The 11,207-nt window shown below is 35.6% G+C and overlaps 1 pseudogene; it reads left to right on the top strand.

Moving 5' to 3' along the window:
- The first annotated feature begins 200 nt into the window (after positions 1–200).
- Positions 201–1,928, top strand: LOC113618691 (zinc finger protein 396-like; annotated as a pseudogene).
- The last annotated feature ends 9,279 nt before the right edge of the window (positions 1,929–11,207 follow it).

Below are 11,207 nucleotides of genomic sequence, written 5' to 3'. Positions count from 1 at the left end.
TAAGAGGTACAAACTATTATGTATATATTCTCCTCGTGTGGTCTCGTGGAGTCGGGTCCCCATCCGGAAGCGGCAACATATGGTGGAGGAAGGTGTCCCAGGACCGTCGGGTGCAGGCTCAGCAGAGGAGAAGTGTCATAAGGAGAGTTTCCACTTCTTGAAGATTAAAGCCTAGCAGTTCTGAGCTATTCCCAGTCCAAATGTATGCAAAATTGAGAGAGACATCAAAACTCCTTCCACAAACTTCAGCGGACCCTGACTGCATTCTGGTAATGAAGGTGGAAGAGGGAGGGCAGGCATGTAATATGGTCTCCAGCCGCCACTGAAGCAGCTACTACAGCTCAGAGACCTACCGCCAGTAGTTCAGGCAGTTTGACTACCAGGAGTCACCTGGGCCACGGGAGGCTCTGAGCTGGCTCTGTAAGCTGTGCTGTCAGTAGCTGAGGCCAGAGATGCACAGCAAGGAGCAGATGCTGGAGCTGCTTGTGCTGGAGCAGTTCCTGGCCATATTGCCTGAGGAGCTGCAGGCCTGGTTTCAAGAGAATTGACCATAGAGTGGAGAGGAAGCCATGGTGATGCTGGAGGAGCTGGAGAAAGTGCACGACAGGGCGGCTGAACAGGTCTTTCTTGGACGAAATGAAGACATGCTTGCAAAGAAGCTACCAACTTGTGAAATCACTCAGGAGACACCACGTAGCCAGCTTAAGCCCACAAAAAAGCAACTGCAGTGGGCATCGAAGGAGCTTCACACCTTAAGACAAAATGATAGAGACACCGGAACTATAAATGTGAAATCAGCTTCAAGGCGAAAGACTTCTTCAGACAAAGAACTGCATTACAAAGTTTCTAACACTCTTCACATGAATTCTTCTCAGAGTTTCACCTTTAGAGGAACCTGTGAACAAGATAGAAAGTTTGAAAGAAGACAGGGAAACCGTCCTCAAAAAAAACCAACACAAGTGTGATGAATGTGGGAAATTCTTTAGGCAGAGCTCAGCCGTTAACCTACATCAGAGGATCTACAGTGGAGAGAAACCTTATACATGTGATGTGTGTGCAAAGGTTTTCAGCCGAAGTGCAATCCTGATTCAATATTGAAGAATCCACACTGGGGAGAAACCCTTCAAATGTCATGAATGTGGGAAAGCCTTTAGTCAGAGCTCGAATCTTTTCAGACATAGCAAGAAACATGCTGGAGAAAAAGTCCCATCAGTGTTGTGAGGGAGTCAAAGCATTTACTGAGAACTTTTTCAACAGGGGAGCAGACACAAGGCACCAATATTCCTTTAGTATATATCAGTAGTTTCAGTGGGCACCAATTTCCTTTCAAAGGTTTTAAAAGCCACAGGAGAGAATGTAGAATATTTTCTGTCAGGATTGTTTGCTTTTCTGCTTTTCAGTACAGTATCAGTTCAGATGATTGAGATTCTAAAGCTTAAATTGGAATTTCATTCCTAGTGCAACTCTTGAAAAGATACTCTCAGACATGTTCTACTGTTTCCATTATTAACACATATAATGAACTAGTATGTTCCTTTTTAGCCAAGTACATTTTCCCTGTTGAGAAGGAGTGTGTGAGTTAGTATATAAGTTGGTATTCTCCATTTCATTACCTGCACATTGGATTTATTAGACCAAAGATTAAATCAGTTTTTTAAAAAACTTTCCTGGGAATTCTCTGGCAGTCCAGTGGTTAGGACTCCATGCTTTCACTGCTGCATGCCTGGGTTCAATCCCTGATCAGGGAACTAATATTCTCCAAGTCACGTGGCATGGCCAAAAATAATAATAATAAAATAAAATAAATTTCCTGTTTTATTTTCTGTTACCAGATTCAAAATATGAGAATGGGATTGAGGAGACCCAAAAGAATATGTACCTCAAGACCTAAGCTGAAATATCCAGGGTCATTGTTAGGAAGCAGGTGAGTAAAGGGACTTTACTTGTCTCTTACAAAACCCTGAGAACTTACATACTGTTTTGTTTCAATTTTTAAAATTGAGGTAAAGTTGATGTATAATATCATCTACACATACTGTTGATGATACTAAGTAATTTCCTGTGTAGGAAAAAAAATTATCTCCTTTACAATTTATATTGGAAATATCCCAGTAGCTCATTAAGATTTGCTTTACATGTCTTCAGGAAGTGGCCTAAATATCATGAGTGTTCTAATAATTAACAGTTATCTGTGGGTGCTTATATAAAGTTGATGATCACCTTAACATAAAGAAATAAGGAAGATGAAGAAAAGACTGTCCAAACAAGACTGATGTTACCTGGTAAGTGCAGCACATAATGGAGAAGCGTACTTATCTGGAAATGGGAACACTTAACAGCTGGTGACTATCCTTCAGAGTTCTTCATGGCCTCTGTTCTGGCATAAATCAGCTGTGAACATGTTTCAGGCATCACAGGACAAATTTTCAGGGTCTTATGCATTCTTAGTAAATGAGTTTCTAGACAATTTATCATGATGTTAAGACCTTGGATTTTGATACTCTTGTACAAATGAGAAAATCACTAAAGTTCAATTTAAAGAGTCCATTGAGTTTAACCCACATTTAATTCAATCAGATTCTCTTGTTTAAAAAGTAAATGACTGGTATTTTTTTAAAGTATTCTGACAATATATAACATAATGTCCCCCTTTCCAGGGATCCTTAATAAAACTCTGTATGTATTACAAGAATACATGGATTGTCGTGTCTCCCATGGTGCCACCGTTACCCAATATGGAGGCAACCATGAGAAATGAAAGTCCTTAGAAGGAGAAGGGAAGATAGGCTTCATGGTGAACTTCTTTGTTCCTCATGAAGTGTAAACATTTCATTATCAGAAAATCCAGTCATATCTAGTGCTTGGAGTAACTCCTGAGACAAATGCGGGATTACATGCTCTGCTTAGTTAGAATATTGATAAATATTATACTAGTAAGGGGAGAGGAGAATACAAATTTTAATTTTAGAATTTTCTGTTAGTGATTATACTTTGTAGCTCTAGTAAATATGAATAAGTATTGAGTTTTGTACATTTTCATTTATTAAAAATGTAGGAGTCTTTTTATTTGGGTCTCATTCTTTTCATAATTAAAGAGAGGAACAAGCCATCTATTAAAGCAGCAAATGCCTCAAAAGATACATGTATTGTGAATTACTACTTAATCATGGAAAGAGTTTTTTGGGTACTATGTGAATAAAATGACGGAATCTAAAAAAAAAAAAAAAAAACTCTTATGTATAAAATAAGCTATAAGTATATATTATACAGCACAGGGAACATAGCCAATATTTTATAATAACTATAAATGAAGATAACCTTCAAAAATTGTGAATCACTATATTGTACACCTGTAACTTATATAATATTGTATATCAATTATACTTCAATTAAAAAAATAAATTTAAAAAACTATATAAATTCATTCATCTCAATGAAAATGCCAATGAAATTTAATTACAATGCTCAGTACTCGTGTTATTCCTAAGAAAGAATAACTGTAATTACCACGCATTAATATATATGCAACTGCCTTGAAAAAGTGAAGTTATACGGTGGATAAAAATAATAATATTTAAATTTGTTTCCTGAACTCCCTTTCAATTATTAGGTAAAAAAGCCAAAATTGTGGGTCATTTCTGGATAGCTGTGTGCATTTAACTCTCATAGTTTATCTCTACTTTTGAAGTCTATACTTAAAGCTTATGCTTTAGTCCTTGTAGCCTTAAGATCAGTCCTCTGACATTCTACGGTACATACACTAGGTTGAACTTCAATATTCTTCATGGTTTTCTTTGGATATCCTAGGGGGAGTAAAAAGATGTTTGGCTTTGGAGTCATTGAAATCTAGCTTTAAATCTCAGCTCTTTTAATTACTAAGTCTGTATTCTAGGGCAAGGTAATTAACTATCTGAAGTTTAACATAGTATGCAAAAGACAGGGACTGATAACTATTGTGTACCCAGTTATATGTCCTTAAAAATATCTACATGAGTTACTTATATTTTTGGCCTTTTGATAATTTTTTTGATTCAAATGACTGGGTCTCTAGAGGAGTAATTCATAAGGTTGTCTAAAATTGTGTTCTTTTGAAAGAGGTAGAGAAACCTTTAACAGGAATACAACATTTATATTTGGATGCTTTTTTTCAGGCAAATCTAGATATGGTCAATAATATTAATTAGAAGTTTAGATAGTTTTGGTTATGTAAAATGTTAACAATATATCTGTTTCATGTCTAACCATTAACCATTCTCCTTTTCTCATCAGTTGTTCCATTTAGAATACTTCTGGTTGCAGATATCAGAAACTACTTTCAAATCAGTTTTTTAAAATAATGCAAACTTAATATATAAAACAAATTTTAACATTTAATTACTACTTGGGTAAGTCAACAATGTAATCAGGTGTGAGTTTTAGCCATGTTTCCTAGCTCAACGCTTTTTAATTTTTTTTTAAATTGAAATATTGTTGAATTAAAATGTTATGTTTGTTTCAGGTGTACAACATAGTGATTCAACATTTTTATAGATTATACTCATTTAAAGTTATTATAAAATATTGGGTATACTCCCTGTGCTGAATATTACATCCTTGTAACTTATTTACTAGTATAGTAGTTAGTACCTCTTAATCCCCTTCCCCTGTCTTGCCCTTCCCTCCATCGCTTTACAACAGGTAACCATTAGTTTGCTCTGTATCTATAAGTCTGTTTCTGTTTTGCTTTCATTAATTTGTTTTATTTTTTAGGTTCCACATATAAGTGAAAACATAGAGTTTGATTTTCTGTCTGACTTATTTGTAGCCTCCAAGTCCATCCATGTTGTTGTGAATGGCAAAATTTCATACTTTTATGGCTAATATTCCATTATGTGTGTGTGTATGTATGCATATATGTATGCATATATATATGTATAAAACATCTTTTTTTTATCCATTCATCTGTTGATGGACACGTAATTGCTTCCTTATCTTGACTACTGTAAATAATGCTGCTATGAACATTGGGGTGCATACATATTTTTTCCAATTAGTGCTTTTTTTCCTTTGGATATATATCCAGGAGTAGAAATGTTGTATCATCAAGCCTGTGATATTCTTCTCCTGTTTCTGTGCCCCCCTCTGGGTTGTGGGTCCCAATCAGATTGCTTCTTCTTCCTTCCTACCAGATGATATGTGGATCTTTTTTTATAACCTTGGTTGTAGAAGAGCTGTTATGCAAGTGCCCAGGTAGATTTCAAAAAGAGTCACTCTGTATACTTAGTTGTATATTTAGTTGTAGTTTTGATGTGTTTGTGAGTGGAGGTGAGTCCAGTGTCCTCCTACTTGGCCATCTTGATCTCTGTTCAACAGCTAGTTTTGGATCCTTTCTTGGAAAACTCCCATCTTACTTCTGATAGATATCTTTCTGGTGTTTCCTAAGGCTACATGTTCACGTATTCAAATCTAGCAGTAAAGAGATATTAAAGTTTCATAAATGTAATTGGATTTGTAATCATGGGATGGAGCATTTCAATTGGATTATGGCAATCAGTCACATTTTCGAACATGGACGGGAGGATTAATCTCAATAAAGCAGAATGTCTGGAAAATGTGAACTGTTATTAAGAGAAAGGCAGCCAATGAATATCAATCTCAGTCTGCTTCTTTAATCACCCAATTAAAAATAATACTTCTTATTATTTTTATCCCACCCACTTATTATCCCACTTACTATCCCACCTCCCACAGTTTTCCAACTTTGAAAGGTTCTACATTATTTCACTCAGTTGCTTTGGTTTACAGTTGCAAGTAGAAAAAAATCTCATTGACAAAGCCATATTTTCTTTGCTCTATGACCCCAGTGGCCAGTTCTTTAGTGTGATTTTTTTTTTTTTAATCCTAAGAAGTTGCTAAAAGATTCAGTAGGTAGCCAGCAAACCCCAATGGTGTGAAATTGTCCTGCAAGATTGCTAATATTGTAGTCTGGGAATGCACATGATCTGTGTTACAAGATAGGTTAATTCATAGTTTATGAGTGGAAAAGATTTACTGATTCTTCTGCTCAGGAAGATCATCACTGCTTTCGCCAAGGAGGATAAAAGCAGTGTGTCAGGATATCATTTCAATTTAAACAAGTTCCATTCAAATACTCTCTCAGTGCAAGCAGGAAGATAAATTAATTACTGTAAAACCATACATAAACTCATATATGGACTCTTAGCAAAATCTTCTGGACTAAGCCAAGATAAAAAGATTCATAAGAAAGTTGACTGCCTCAAGTACAGGATTACAATTAACACAGGAAGAATAGTAGAGGGAGGAGGATTATGTGGCAAATGGCATAGTAGATTGAGCAACCATGAGCTTATGCCAGAGAAGGAAAAGCCTGGCAAGCAGTATTTGACAGATGTTCTGAAAACCAAATGAACAAGTGTTAAGTGACCTATGTTTTCCCTAGTAGTAAGGATCTTTGTAATTGAGATTAACAATGATCAAATATGGCTCTTCCTTGTGGACACACAGCTTGACTACATTTCCCAAACCCCTTTGATGTTAGGTGTAATCATGTCCTCCAGATCTAGCCAATGAAAGATAAAAGTTGCCTGACTCTCTCTCCCTTTTCCCCAAATAAACTTCCCATAAAAAGTTCTTCATGCTACTTCCTCTTTCTTCTGAATGGACAGAGAAAATGATGGTGAGGTAGAAAGTCACATGTTTAAGATGATAATACAGTCTTTATCCTGAGTCTCTGAATATGTGAAGCAGAACACCTTATTTACCTGGATACTACCCAAGATTCTTATGTAAGCAAGAAATACATTTTTATTGCATAGAATAAGTTTGAATCTAATTGGCATTGTTACCTACCCTACACTAATTAATACATAAATCAGTATTAATATTTGGTTGTCATATGGTAGGCAATTATTAAAATGATATCAGAGACTAGAAGGAATTCTCATGACATACATTGATTTAAAACACTTTGTAACACAATGATTTCAGTAACTCAGAAGGCAAAGATTCTACCATTTCTGTAGTTCAAGGGTAAATGATGGAATAGGACCCACTGATATAGAATTTTAGTATGGGTTTACTGAATTGCTGCATTTAGCAGAGTTTTAACAAAAATAACTTAGCTAGATAAGAATTGGCTTTTTCAGAGCAGAGCTGTAAAGGATTGAGTCAAGGAATTAACAGCTTTGCAGAAGCATAAAATTTAACTGCCCTTGGATCCCAAAACATAGAATAGAAAGTTTTCTATCCAGTCATATTGTTTTATATGGCCTCAAAGTTGAATGACTCCTATTAAAATGAGACAGACAATGAGGAAAAAGAGGCAAACATAAAAATAATTCTAAGAACTCTTTCCTGGAAATAAATTCAGTGGAAATTACTGGCATATGGTACTAAATGTAAGCAAAAAAGATCAGAAATTTACTGAGTTGTTTTTGAGACAAACAATGAGCCTGATATTAAAAAAATCTGTGATGGTAAAAACCTGGGTAGTAAATAGAGTAAAACTGGTACAAGTTAGTTATTTCCTAATGGACCACTTAGAACGTGACCATACAAATTATGGACAAGAAAGTACTACCCAGAATATGGAGCCAGTGGCCACAGAAGACCATGAACAAGCAAGATCCATATAGAGAGAAGATCCAAGGTATGAAAAAAAATCTGGGTCACACAATGTTTTCTCAGCAGAATTGCATCACCTCTATGGATGAGTGACTATTATGTGTTTATTGTGATTACTTTTATAAATAAGAAATTTTATTATGCATCATCTTTTCTTGCTCTGCCATTATATATCAGAAGTGGGTAAATTGCAGGGAGAGATAATTTGCATTTTTATTTTATAAGTAAGCCTACTATAAAAGCCACATCATGGCAATATGGAAAGAACATGTTAATACCAGAAAACTCTGGGGTTTTTTTTAGATGAATGCAGTAATTGGATGGAACTAGTGAAGAGACTGAGTGTATTTTATCTGAATGCATGAAAAGAAGGGTACAAATGGATATCTGATGAATAGGAGTTTGCATTGTGGCAGACTGCTAACTTCATCTAAATCAGATTTCTCTTCGTCCTTGGTGCACAACTAAAATATACACATTTCAGATTCATTTGTAGTTAGGTGGAACTGAGTTCTAAATAATAAGAGTATGTTTCAGTTAGCTTTTGGTATATAACAAAGCACTCCTAAATTTAGTGGCTTAAAACAACCGTTTGTTTAGCTCATGATTCTATAAATTAATAATTTGGATGAGACTCAACTACGAAGTTTTCTTGATTTTGCTGGGTTCACTCATTTATCTGTGGATCTCCTTCTGGAAGTTGTTTAGCTGTTATCTGGGGTAATGGGAAATTCTGAGCCATCTGTCTCTCATCATCCAACAGATTATCTGGGACTTCAGATAGCAGTGGAAGCAGGATCTTCCAAGAGCAGCAAGAGAAGGTAAACTCAAAGCTCACTCATTTTTTCAGGTTTCTCCCTGTGTCCCTTGTTCAAAAAAATAAAACAAAATATAATCCAATAGCCAAGTCCAAATTTAAGATTCACGGAAATATAATTGACCTCATAATGGAAGAAGCTGATAATTCTCATTGCAAAGGGGATATGCAGACAGTAATGGGATGAATATGTGGTCACAGAAAATGAATAGCAATAATACATGTCACTTTCAGACCTACTCATTAAAACTTCTTATGTCCTTCCCATGGTCATTCTCCCTTCAATTAGCTGGATAGAGACAACTGCCTTGGGATATTAAATCTGGTCACAAATTCCTTGCCACTCTTTTCATCAGGATGAGAATCTCTGCTGGTCATGTGAGTTTCTTGGGTAAGTAAAATACAATTGCTATGGTGAGTCCCATTTCAAGGCCTAGCCTCTAGGAGTCCTGATAACTTCAACATTTACCCTCTTGGAACCCTGAGCTTCTATGTAAAGAATTCCATCTGCCTTATTGGAGAGACAATGTAGAGAAAGAGAAATTTCTGGCCAGTTTTCACCTGGTGCAGCAATCCCATCTGAGCTGTCAGACATTTGAATGTAGCCATAATGGATTTCTGGCTGGCCTTGAACTACTCTAGCTATTCCATCTGAGCTACTGGGCATGGGAATGAAAACCAAATTGAGGTTGCAGATGACAACAGTCACATGAGTGAGCTCAGATGAGACCAGCAGAAGAATCTACCAGGTGAATCCAGGGGCTACTGGTAAATTGTGAGAGTGTTTTTGTCTCTTTTTTTCAGCCCCTAAGTTTTGAGATAGTGTTTTATGTAGAAATAGATAACCAGAGCAAATATGGTGACCTTGAAAGATAATTGAAGATGGAAGAACCTCTACCTATTTGTGTGCCTAAATAAATTGATGATAAACTCTAGCCACACCCCAATGCTTATAGACCTAGAGACCCCCTAAGCGAGTTATGAAAGCAAAACTAAAATGTTATCCTATTGAGCCACTTCATATGTAGTTCTATTTTATTCTCCTGCAACTTAGTCTACTCTAAATAAGTCCCTACTGTTGATGGTCAGTCTATATTCCCAGATTCTGCTCAGCCATTGTCCATCCCATTCCAATATGCAGTTCACTTTCTGGTGATTTAGGACCTCAAAATCTTCTTCTTCTCCAATAATATAGGTTATGAGGGTTTGAACACCTTATATGTTATTGGTATTATAAAGAAAAGTCTTACCTGTGACCAAAGTGGAACACATGGAATCATTGTGAAATTGCCTACTTAAATGGTACAGTGATAGAACACTTCACACTGTCACATCAAAATGGAACAGAGAAAAACTCAATTTGATTTGACACAAGAAAGACTGAAAACATTTACAGAGGCAAAGTCAAATAGAAATTCTGAAGCCTTAATTTCCATGGGAATAAAGCACTTTGGTATCACTTGGGTAATCTTCTTTACAAGAGCGATTATTCAAGCTGCACATGACTATGCAGTATTCCAAGTAAACACCAGAAAATGGTCAAATCTATAAATGTTAGTTTATTCATGTAAAGACTAATATATCATTGTATAAAATATATGCAAAAAAATTAAAGCCCCATGAGAAAGAGGCTGAAGATGATGTTACATCCCAGGCAAAATCTTGTCTTTGGAGAAAAGCCCTATTTCTCTTACAACAACGGAGAAATGAGGCAGTAGCAAGCAAAATGAAAGATCAAAGTACAAAGTAGGAAATCAATGTAAACTCTTAGTACTGTAGGGTAAACCAGCATGGAAGTAAACAAGGACATACTCAAGAATTAATCACTGTCAAATCCCCAGTGTAAATCTCCACAAGTGCTGGGAAGATTTGTGTCATTTCCCTGCTAAAACAGGGAAAGTTTAGAGAAAATTGGGAGAAATCAGTCACCCTATGGATGAATGAACAAATAAATGGATAAAAGGAGTTCCTATGGGGCATAATGGAATACACCTACATTCATAAGACTAGCTATACTATTATAAATTCAACCCTACCCAATAGAATTTTCTTTAAGGAAGGAAATGTTATATAACCTAAAGTTTCAAATAGAGTAAACACTAGGCAAATGTGACTATTGAACACTTGAAGTGTGGCCAGTGCAACTTAGGAATTGATTTTTTAATTTAATTAATTTAAATGTAAATTTAAATAGCCATGTGTAGGTGTTTGGGTTGGGCTCCTACTACTTCTGGGACAGTTTATGATCACAGAGCTATTTAAATAAGATACCATCTTGTCAAGATGCAACCTACTTTTTTTTTTTTTTTTTTTTTTACATGTTTCAAAATCATTTATTACATAAAACATTTTATAGTTTTGTAATCAGGTAACAATGTGTAAATATGTAACAATGGATAATATCGCATCATCTTGAGGTCAATTTTTATTGTTTATTTCTTTTCTCTTGGGAATGAATCATGTTTTCCTATTTCTTTGTAAGACAAATAACTTTGGATTGTATCCTAGACATTGAATATTTTCAAGTATTAAGGCAATAAGTGATACCACAAAATAGCCAGCCAGCACAAATTCTTACAGAAGATCTCATTCTAACTTTTGTTCACATTCTTTCCTCACTGGAAAAGATTAAATGCTTGAAAGTTCTCATGAATGGTACCCTTTGAATTAAAATTAGAGAGGTAATTGGCAGATTTTTTTATTTCCATTGCTTCTGTATCATCCAGATAGCACTGGCAGAGTCATCATGCAAACATCCTAAATTAAA

The sequence above is a fragment of the Aethalodelphis obliquidens genome, unplaced genomic scaffold (assembly GCF_003676395.1).
Source record: "Aethalodelphis obliquidens isolate GAN/ISIS:26980383/991018 unplaced genomic scaffold, ASM367639v1 scaffold6, whole genome shotgun sequence".
Taxonomy (NCBI): domain Eukaryota; kingdom Metazoa; phylum Chordata; class Mammalia; order Artiodactyla; family Delphinidae; genus Aethalodelphis; species Aethalodelphis obliquidens.
Note: the sequence above shows the minus strand (reverse complement) of the source record. Positions and strands in the feature narration are given on the sequence as shown.